At 39.6% G+C, this 10,519-nt stretch overlaps 1 pseudogene; it reads right to left on the reverse strand.

The window, feature by feature from the left end:
- Positions 1-9,550: 9,550 nt before the first annotated feature.
- LOC115517299 lies at positions 9,551-9,749 on the reverse strand (annotated as a pseudogene).
- Positions 9,750-10,519: the final 770 nt, after the last annotated feature.

The following is a 10,519-nucleotide window of genomic DNA, read 5'->3' on the forward strand; positions in this document are numbered from 1 at the left end:
TTGCCAAATCTATAAAAATTGTGTGAGCTTTTAATCTTCTGTGCAAGATTAGAGACTTCGTAGACCCAAGTGTGGAAAGAGAGAGGATTATTAAAAAAAAATTAATTCTCAAGGAATTTATAGATAGCACCTGCAGTTCAAGGCAGTGATGCTCTTGATTTTCATAGGCCTTGAAATGAGCAGTTTAATCCAAGTGTACCAAAATCTCAAGGAGCATTAGGCTTCAGGTGACATCTCAGTAACAGATGTAAGTCTAATTAGCAATGTGAGATATGTTAGTAATTGGCAAATATGTATTAACAAAATATAGTCAATTAGTATTTAGTAAACAACTGGTGATATGGAGTAAATTAGTAGCTTGTAGTAAATGCTTATTAGTGATGTGTAATGAGCCTGGATCATGGAATGCTGGTAGGTGGCTTGAGTTGCTTCTTACCCCGTACTCCTGAGAATACAGGAAACAGGGCAAGCATCTTTTTCATACAGTCATATTAAAAGTTCCATGAATCCCCAATGTTACATTAAAAGAACCAACTTTTCCTGTGTCCTGTAACATTGATGCATGGTAGTTAAAAAAGAAAATTCCATGCTCTTGAAAAGAAAAAACTTTATATGAACCAGCAGAAAGCTGTATCCATATTTGGAACTTCAAAGTTACTCTTTCTACTCCTCTTCCCTTTAACTACCATCTTTACACCAGTCCTAGTCTCAACCTTTGGTGCTTTAGGCTGCCATCTTTTCAAGTTCTGACTTTGGGGAAACTACAAGATTAAGAAGCAGTCACCCTCTTGGCTTACTCTCTGACACACTCATGTTGCCAAGGGGAAAGGAATCCACTGTCTACCAGTTATACCTTTCTATGATCCCTGTCACATTTCCCTTCTTAGAGTCACTTCTATATCCACAGGGTATTTTGAGGGAAGCCCTCAGTCCTATGAGCCCTCTCGATGTCTCTCTGCATTATACTAGAAAAAGAGGCACTTCTTGAAGGTAGAGTGGAATCTACATGACACAACATGCTCATTGTTTTTTAAATTGCAAACAACAATTTTAGAATCAGACCAGTCTGGGTTCAAATTCTGACTTTATTACTTAATATTGGAGAGACTCAAAGGAAACTGGATTTGTTTCTATAAATTTGTTTCTATAAAGAGGAATAATGAAACCTACTTTGTAGTGCTGTTGTACGGATATGGGATAATTTATATTAGATGCTGGAATGTGGTCTGCGCAAAATAGGTTCTCAATTAATGGTAACTTGCTATTCTTAGAACAGCTTCTCTAGTATCAGGAAGAGAACTCCCTGGCGTAAACCAAGCAAACACTATAGTTGCTTCTGTGGAAGTAAGGGGAGCACTTTACAACGTGGATAATCTAAGTGTGTACTGCAAGCATTCAATAAATTCTAGTGAACAAATAATAATAGACTGTTTCCTGTTTATACCAGAAGGATATCTTTCTTTCTCCCTAAACAGCTCATGGACGTCATCGTCTTCAAGAGTTCATTGTCTCTGATATTCCCAGTTAACAAAATGCCATGTCCAACAAACAATATACTCTTAGCTGCAGATTAGTAAGTCGAAAGCTATTAACTAACACGTCAAGGTCTTGAATATGCCATTATAAGTGGTTCTCATAACATGACCTTGATTACTAAAAGATCTAGAAATATATTCTGAATCATCAGAGACTAAGTTGGTTCAATATGATTTTTCCATTGAGCATATATGTGGTATTCAAAGCCTTTGAAAATGGGAGCCGAGGGAAGCTCCTTGAGGAAAGGCCAGGGTGTTCTTGGTTATAGTCTAATGATCTATTTACACAATGCCTAGAGAAGTAAGAGCTCAATAAATATTTGTTGAACTTAAAAACAGAGGGTAGAGGGGTAAGGTATGTAGCATATATGGCCATTCAGTCTTCTAACCAGGGATTTAATTAGTAAGAACAACATATTGCTTAACAACAAGAGAAAACAGACGCATTGTGTCTTAATATTAGTAACTAAAAAGCAGAATTTCCTTATGAGATGGAATTTCTCTAGTTATGCTGCCAAGGGAGTCACCCTATTATTTTCTCATCTGTGTGAACAGTGATTCCTAAAGATAGATAAAAGTGCAAGAGATAGGTTTCCTAAACATGCAGGCATTCCCCTAATTTGGCAATGTTACTTTCACAAAATCAGCACTTTAAAATTATATGCTGACTCCACATTTGATTTTTACACACCAGATTTAGACTTTAGAACAGCAGCTAATGATCTAATATTTCAAGCCATCATTTACATAGCTGCCTGCCAGACAACAATTTAATGTTGGTATCATTACTTCATTTGTCCCCAAAGCAGTTTGCATGATTAATGATTAAATACATATACATATATATATGTATATATATATATATATATACACATATATATACACATATACATATAATATATATATATATATATATATATAACAATCTTTCTATCATAGTTTTATGAAGATGTTGCTACTAGAAATAAGAAGCATAATTCAGATAAACTTCATAACACTGACATAAAGACAATAATTATTAGGCAATCCAAACCAGAATACAATAATCTCCAATTAGAAGCTTAAGGGATACCTGAGTGGCTCGGTTGGTTAAGCATCCAACTTTGGTTCAGGTCATGATCTTACGGTTCGTGAGTGTGAGCCTCACACGGGGCTCTACACTGACAGTGCAGACTCTGGATTTTCTCTCTCCCTCTCTATCAGCCCCTCGCCTGCTCATGCACACTCACTCTCTCTTTCTCTCTCTCTCTCAAAATAGATTAACTTAAAACAATTTTTTTTATCTACTTAAAGTGTATTTAACTCAAGATATTCAAAGATCAAAGGTATGAAATATTGCAAGTACAACATCAAAGATTAGCTCTAAATAAATACTCAGGTATAATTGTGAATTTGTGCTATAATATAGATTCCTCCTTGTTACATAGAAGTCCATATACATATATCCCTTTTCAGAAATATATGGTGTAAAACAGAACACGATCACCTGTGATTAAATGAGGAAATCGCACGTATGATAGAAAAATGAAGACTTTAGAAGCTTTTGACTGTCCCTTTTCTGTAAACCTTTTTAAAAAAACATTTTTTAATGTTTATTTATTTTTGAGACAGAGAGAGACAGATCCTGAATGGGGGAGGGTCAGAGAGAGAGGGAGACACAGAATCCGAAGCAGGTTCCAGGCTCTGAGCTGTCAGCACAGAGCCCGACACAGGGCTCGAACTCACGGACCACCAGATCATGACCTGAGCCAAAGTCGGACGCTCAACCAACTGAGCCATCTAGGCGCCCCTGTAAACCTTTTTTTTTTTTAACATAGCCCTGCTTTAAAATACTGGCATGTGCCATTTGTAACATACGCATATTCTTTCTCTTCCACTCAGTTGGAGACAAAGGTAAGGTTTCTTAAATCTCAGTGAGATTATGACGATTTTTGAAATGCGAACGTTGTGGTTCTACAACCTCAACCGCCAAGATCAGCCCTTGCTGAAGCTAATGTGAAGATAACAGAAGGCAGAGTGACACAGGCTGTAGAAGAATGGGTAGCCTTCATACCTAATACATTCCTTCATTCCTTCTGTCAAAAGCCAAGCTGCCAGTCTCCCCTGGCAGACCTTGTTTTCCACCAGCCCTCTGTTCATGCCAGGTCTCGGAAGCAGGGCTGTGCCGGGAGCCATTCATGGGCCCTCCACCACCTTCAAAGTGCCTCACCTTGACGGATTCCTGGTTTCTGTGTTGCCCCAGAACGTGCAGCCCAGGCTCCTTCTGTCTTTCTGGAACATCTGTGTACAAAGAAGAAGGGAGTTTTCCCCCAAACTGATGTTTTGTTTTCCCATTTCTCTTTTGGATCTAAATTTTTTTATATTTGCTAACCTATAAACTTACTCTGACACGCTTTGTGTGAGTTTTTGTTTGAACCAGAAACATCAAATTTAACCTAGCATTCTTGGGAGAAATCATAAAATGGACTGCTTTAACTGATATTTTATTGAATTAGGACATATATTACAACATCTGTTTCATAGTTACTATAATAAATAATGTTTCACTTCTCAAGAGTGAGTTATAAAAATAATTGATTTTGACATCAGCCCATCTATTTAATATGATCTATAAAGTGTTCAAAAATTTCTAAATAATATGATGGCCTGACAAAGGAGCCAATCTGCTAGCTGGGACTAGGATCTCTGTCTAGGGGATCCCAAAGACACAGTTACAAAGACTGTAGCTGTCTGCTGTGTAGTCCCAAAGTTTGTTTATCCATCCAGCATAGCCTGGTGTAAAAGTCTCGTATTTGTTTCTATGGTTATAAATGATCCCACCCTTCTGGACATTTACATTGAATCAGCCAGCCAGCCAGTCAGGTTGTACAAAAAAGGGTTCTGGGAGTAATTAAAATTAGAGTTATAATTTTTTCTTTTTTTTTGCCATTATACCATTCTTTGTCAGACTCCAACAAACTCAACATATCTGAGACAAGAACAGGTATGTGAAAAATGGGTGAAGATACATTAGCAAACATAAGGACCACATGAGTACTTAATGCAAGCTATTAATGTGTTGTGGATCAGGTAGTGCCCCCCTACACCTCACCAGCTGTGTCTGCCACAGGAATGCAAACAAGTCCACCCGAGCTGGCCCACATGAGGGGTGGGCCCAGTAGGGCTCGAGTTGGTGAGGAACCCTGGAGACTCCTGGGAAGGAACTCTTCTGAGGAGAGAAAGGTTTGTTCTAGTGACAGTGCTTCCACTGTCAGAGGAGGTGGGGATAATGGGAACAGCAAAACATTTATCGTCTCAGATTGCCTTCAATATTCTCTTCAGGAAGTGGCAGTGAGGGAGCTGCCAGTAAAGGTGGAAGTAAGCTCTGTGGCATTTGGGAAATGAGAGACTCTTGCCTGGCACACAGTGTCTCCAAAGCATTGGTGGCAGGAGTGTAGTGAAGTCGTGAGGGCAGCAGCCCCAGCACTGGAGGGCCCCGAGCACCTATCAGGCAGGAAGAGAGGGATGGCGGGCCCCTTGCCAGGCACCTCAGTATGGGCGCACCACCAGAGTTGTGGCATACGAATTATTGAACTTTATTTCTATTTTGCATTGGAAGGGATGAAGCAATGGTTATAGTTCTGAGAATAGCAAGACCTTGGGCCCCACTTCATAAGAAGGCCAAGGGCTCCAAAACTTGCCTGTGCCCCAGCAGAGCCATCTGGTTTTATGGAACCAACACAGGCTTTGAGGTAATGAGCGTATCTGCAGGCTGTTCCCAAATATTTAGAACCACACACAACTCCGAAGCCTTCGCCAGGATTCATAGGACCCCAGCAGTGATAGATTATGTATTCAGTCTGGCAGAATTGGGAGCTATGAACGTACTAATTTGATTTGGAAACAATTTTGACAAGTGTGCCATTTCTCAGTGAGAGCATTATGATGGAATCACATCCATGCCAACGACATTGGGGGGATGGAACAAAAGAAATTCTATGATTGCTAATGACTCATTTTTGCTCCCCAAGCTAGAACAAAAAGAGTTACAAAACCAATGCTAAGAAGTTGCTGAGGTAACCGTTTTCAGCTAATGCCAAATACCACCACTACGTAGAGTAAGTGGTAGGAAAGAAACGTTGTTGCAAGGAAAAGAAAAAACATATGGCATGACTCTGGCCCAGTGACAAGCATCGATTTCTAAATAAAATTTCTTATTTATCTGGGAAGTTTGTTGATTAAATAGCAGTGGTAATCACAGACTTTAGTTTCAACTGCTTCCAACTCGTCTGTTTTGCATCAAGCTTAACAAACTGCCCACCCTCATTCGTGCCTATAGTATCTGAGTCTATGAGAGCCATATCGGTTAAAGGGCATCATGCGTTGTTAAGAAGGCCTGTACACAGTTGCCTTACAATTGCCACCATTCTGGGGCGCCGGGTGCTCAGTCGGTGGACTCCGTCCGACTTCGGCTCAGGTATGATCTCGCGGTCCATGAGTTCGAGCCCGCGTCAGGCTCTGTGCTGGACAGCTCAGAGCCTGGAACCTGCTTCGGATTCTGTGTCTCCCTCTCTCTCTGCCCCTCCCCTGCTCATGCTCTGTCTCTCTCTGTCTCAAAAATAATTTAAAAAAAACATTAAAAAAAAAACAATTGCCACCATTCTGGCCTCACATGAAGAGAGTGATCATGGAAGTCAGATATTTACTGATGTGAGGCGAGTCAAGTACTGTCTATCCTAAAGGATGTGAGGGGGTGGAGGGGTGGGGAGGAGTAAATGTAATATTTGATATAAATCATACTTAATTACCAAGAAGTTTGGTGAACAGTCCTTGAAGGCCAAGCCTAGAATAGTTGTGACAGATTTGTTGCAAAAAAGAATATGTTAGAATTTCTGTTTGTATTTTGTATCTTATTTGTTTACAATTTTTTTAGTGTTTATTTATCTTTGAGACAGAGGGAGAGACAGGGTGTGAATGGGGGAGGGGCAGAGAGAGAGGGAGACAGAGAATCCGAAGCAGGCTCCAGGCTCTGAGCTGTCAGCACAGAGCCCACTGCAAGGCTCAAACTCATGAACCACGAGATCATGACCTGAGCCAAAGTCTGATGCTTAACCAACTGAGCCACCCAGGCCCCCCTCTACTTGTATCTTATTTATATAATCCTCAATCATTTGAAATATACGGATTGACACTGGTGCCCATACTCCAATGTGTCAGAAGGTCATGCACCATTAACAAAATGAGGGAGAAATCCCAAAACACAGAGAGGCCACCTCTCTGTGAGTAGCTCCTACTTGTGAGTGTGCACTCAGTATATTAAGGCTTATCACTGTGCCCAGTTAAGTGAACTTACAGAGTTTATTTTCTAATTCACAAAATGGGCAAGCGAATTAAACATACTCTTAAAATGAAGTCCCAAACTGAAGTATTCCCCATAATACAAACATGGGCAATTAGACTGGCCACTTTCTTTCAGTTATGAATTGAAAACAAATAAATTTTTTTAAACGTATCCAGGAGTTGTTTAGAATCATTAAGGATGAGCTTGGAAATTACAAATTCAACTTGTTAAGGTTAAACCTTGCACTAATGATATAAAATCACTTAGGATATTAGCTAATAATGTTTAGAGCCACTGCTATCAGCAAGTCATTTATAAACTAAGAAACTAGAAGATATTAAAATAAATTTTGATGAGGGAACATATTTTTGTGCTATCAATTTTTCTAACGTTTATTTATTCTGGAGAGAGTGGAAGTGGTGGAGGGGTAGAGAGAGTGGGAGGGAAAGAATCCCAAGCAGGCTCCACACTGTCAGTGCAAAGCCCAATGTGGGGCTCAGACTCACACACCATGAGATCATGACCTGAACTGAAACCAAGAGTCAGACGTGCAACCAACTGAGCCCCACTGTGCTGTTAATTTTAAAATAATGTTAAAACATTACTTATTTCACCTTCATCTTACTCTTTTACAATTCATTTTGTTTTTATCTCTTTTATAATGTACATATAAAAATGTGGGAAAAACTTCTCCTAATATGGGTGAATCAATAAAGCTCAGAAACCATTCCTATGGTTGCAAATCAGGAATATATACAAACATATTTCACAGAGTGCTCTGAAGTCTTAACCTGCAAACGTGATTGAATCTTTCTCTAAAATTGGGCCTTAGGTATTTAAAAAAAGGATTCTGAGATAAGAATAAAATTTTGCAACCACTGCATCCACTACAGGCAGTCTTATACCTTAATCTATAATGGGTAGAAAAAAATCCGCCCATTTTAGAAATATGCTCCCAATCATTTTTTATTCACTGGAAACATAGAAATCCTGTTGTTAGAACTTTAAGTCAACATAATTGCCAAGATACGACCAGTTCCTCCATGGAAGCTCAGGAGTGAAAGGTTCAAGGAGATACACAAGGAGAACAGTTAGGTTTATTGTCCATAAGTGGCTTTGAGTTCTGATGACAATACAATTGTATGTACAGAGATATAGCATACATTTTACTAAACAATTGTTTTGATGTTTAGTCATTTTTGAGAGGCAGAGACAGAGCACAGGTCAGGGAGGGGCAGAGAGAGAGGGAGACACAGAATCTGATGCAGGCTCCAGGCTCTGAGCTGTTAGCACAGAACCCAATGTAGGGCTTAAACCCACACACCTTGAGACCATGACATGAGCCAAAGTGGGACCCTTAACTGATGAAGCCCCCAGGGGCCCTTAAGCCATATTTAACTTAACTAGTTAAATTAGCCCTCAGCTAGACATAGTTTTAAAGCCAAGATAAAGATTAATCATACTTTTAGTATTTAAATCTCTTCCTTGGAGATGCAGAGATAAACCATTTGGAAACAAAAAGAAAACGTCTTTTTAAAATTTGAATTCTTCAAAGGCAAGGGAATTAAAAGCAAAAATGAACTATTGGGACCTCATCAAGATAAAAAGTTTCTGCACTATGAAGGAAACAATCAACAAAACTAAAAGGCAACCAATGGAATGGGAAACGATATTTGCAAATGACATATCGGATAAAGGGCTAGTATCCAAAATCTATAAAGAACTCACCAAACTCCACACCCAAAAAACAAATAATCCAGTGAAGAAATGGACAGAAGACATGAATAGACACTTCTCTAAAGAAGACATCCAGATGGCCAACAGGCACATGAAAAGATGCTCAACGTCACTCCTCATCAGGGAAATACAAATCAAAACCACACGGAGATACCACCTCACGCCGGTCAGAGTGGCTAAAATGAACAAATCAGGAGACTATAGATTCTGGAGAGGATGTAGAGAAACGGGAACCCTCTTGCACTGTTGGTGGGAATGCAAACTGGTGCAGCCGCTCTGGAAAACAGTGTGGAGTTTCCTCAAAAAATTACAAATAGACCCAGCAATAGCACTGCTAGGAATTTACCCAAGGGATACAGGAGTGCTGATGCATAGGGGCACTTGTACCCCAATGTTTATAGCAGCACTTTCAACAATAGCCAAGTTATGGAAAGAGCCTAAATGTCCATCAACTGATGAATGGATAAAGAAGATGTGGTTTATATATACAATGGAATACTACTTGGCAATGAGAAAGAATGAAATCTGGCCATTTGTAGCAGTGTGGATGGAACTGGAGAGTGTTATGCTAAGTGAAATAAGTCAGGCAGAGAAAGACAGATACCATATGTTTTCGCTCATATGTGGATCCTGAGAAAATTAATAGAAGACCGGGGGGAGGGGAAGGAGGAAAAAAAAAAAGTTACAGAGAGGGAAGGAGGCAAACCACAAGAGACTCTTAAATAGTGAGAACAAACTGAGGGTTGATGGGGGGGGAGGGAGGAGAGGGGAAAGTGGGTGATGGGCATTGAGGAGGGCACCTGCTGGGATGTGCACTGGGTGTTGTATGGAAGCCAATCTGACAATAAATTACATATAAAAAAATCTGAATTCTTTTCAGTTCTCTGTATGCTTGCAAATGTTCATAATGTGACGTTGAAAAATTGGCATTTTTCTGGCTTAAATGTGGAGACGTAAATTAATGTTTAAATGTGTAGAAATTCCTATCCCAGAAGAGTATAAATTAGAAATGCAGACATTAATAATTATCCTTTATACTTGCTCGTCTATCTGTATTATAGCCTTGTGCATGTGAAAACTATAGATGGGATTTTAATTAGCAATAATCGCTCCTCGGATAAACCTCATTGGCTACGATACTGCCACTGAGCAAAGCTTCTAGATGGGATTTTAAAAGGACAAAATGCATCAAGTGTGATGTCCACTCGCTATATATTAATATACTCTGTATACTAAGTTGTAGAAATTGTGATGGAAAAACATTATTAGATTTTAACTAAACCTAGGTAGAAACATAGAATTTGAGAAATGAAATTCATCCTGCCTCTCATTTTATAGAAAAGGGAACAGAGTCCCTGCAGAAACTAAATGCCCCCCAAGGGCTGCATGGCTTACGTGGAGAGCCCAATGCAGTGGGCTTTCTATCACCTCACACTGCTTGTCATAAGATACATCTATATCTACATATGCATCTATCTACATCTACCTATATCTATGTATCTATATCTATACATATACATAGATATTTTTTAATGGCATTAAAAACAAAATTAAATCAAATAGTAATTTTTTCACTGGCATGCCCCTTCTCTCTTTGTATTTCCTCTTCATAAGGGTCAGTGACCTCCGCGGACGATAAATCAAGATGGTATTTTTTCTCGTAGGAGACTGTGACAGTTCATGATGGTTGACATCTTGACTGCTTGACGCCTGGAGCTTCTCATTTCAGGTGCATACTGATTGGCTACACTTGCTCTTCTCTTTGCCCTGGTTTTATACCTTCCCTCTGAGTCAAGTCTCCACTCGCATGATTCGCATGATTCCCATTTATTAAGCACCTAAATGGCGCCTGATGCTAAGGATTTACAGGGGAAATGGACCCCATCTCCACCATGAAGGCTCTCCATCCAGTGCACAGGGAACCAAG

The sequence above is a fragment of the Lynx canadensis genome, chromosome B3, assembly GCF_007474595.2.
Source record: "Lynx canadensis isolate LIC74 chromosome B3, mLynCan4.pri.v2, whole genome shotgun sequence".
In the NCBI taxonomy this organism is placed as follows: Eukaryota; Metazoa; Chordata; class Mammalia; order Carnivora; family Felidae; genus Lynx; species Lynx canadensis.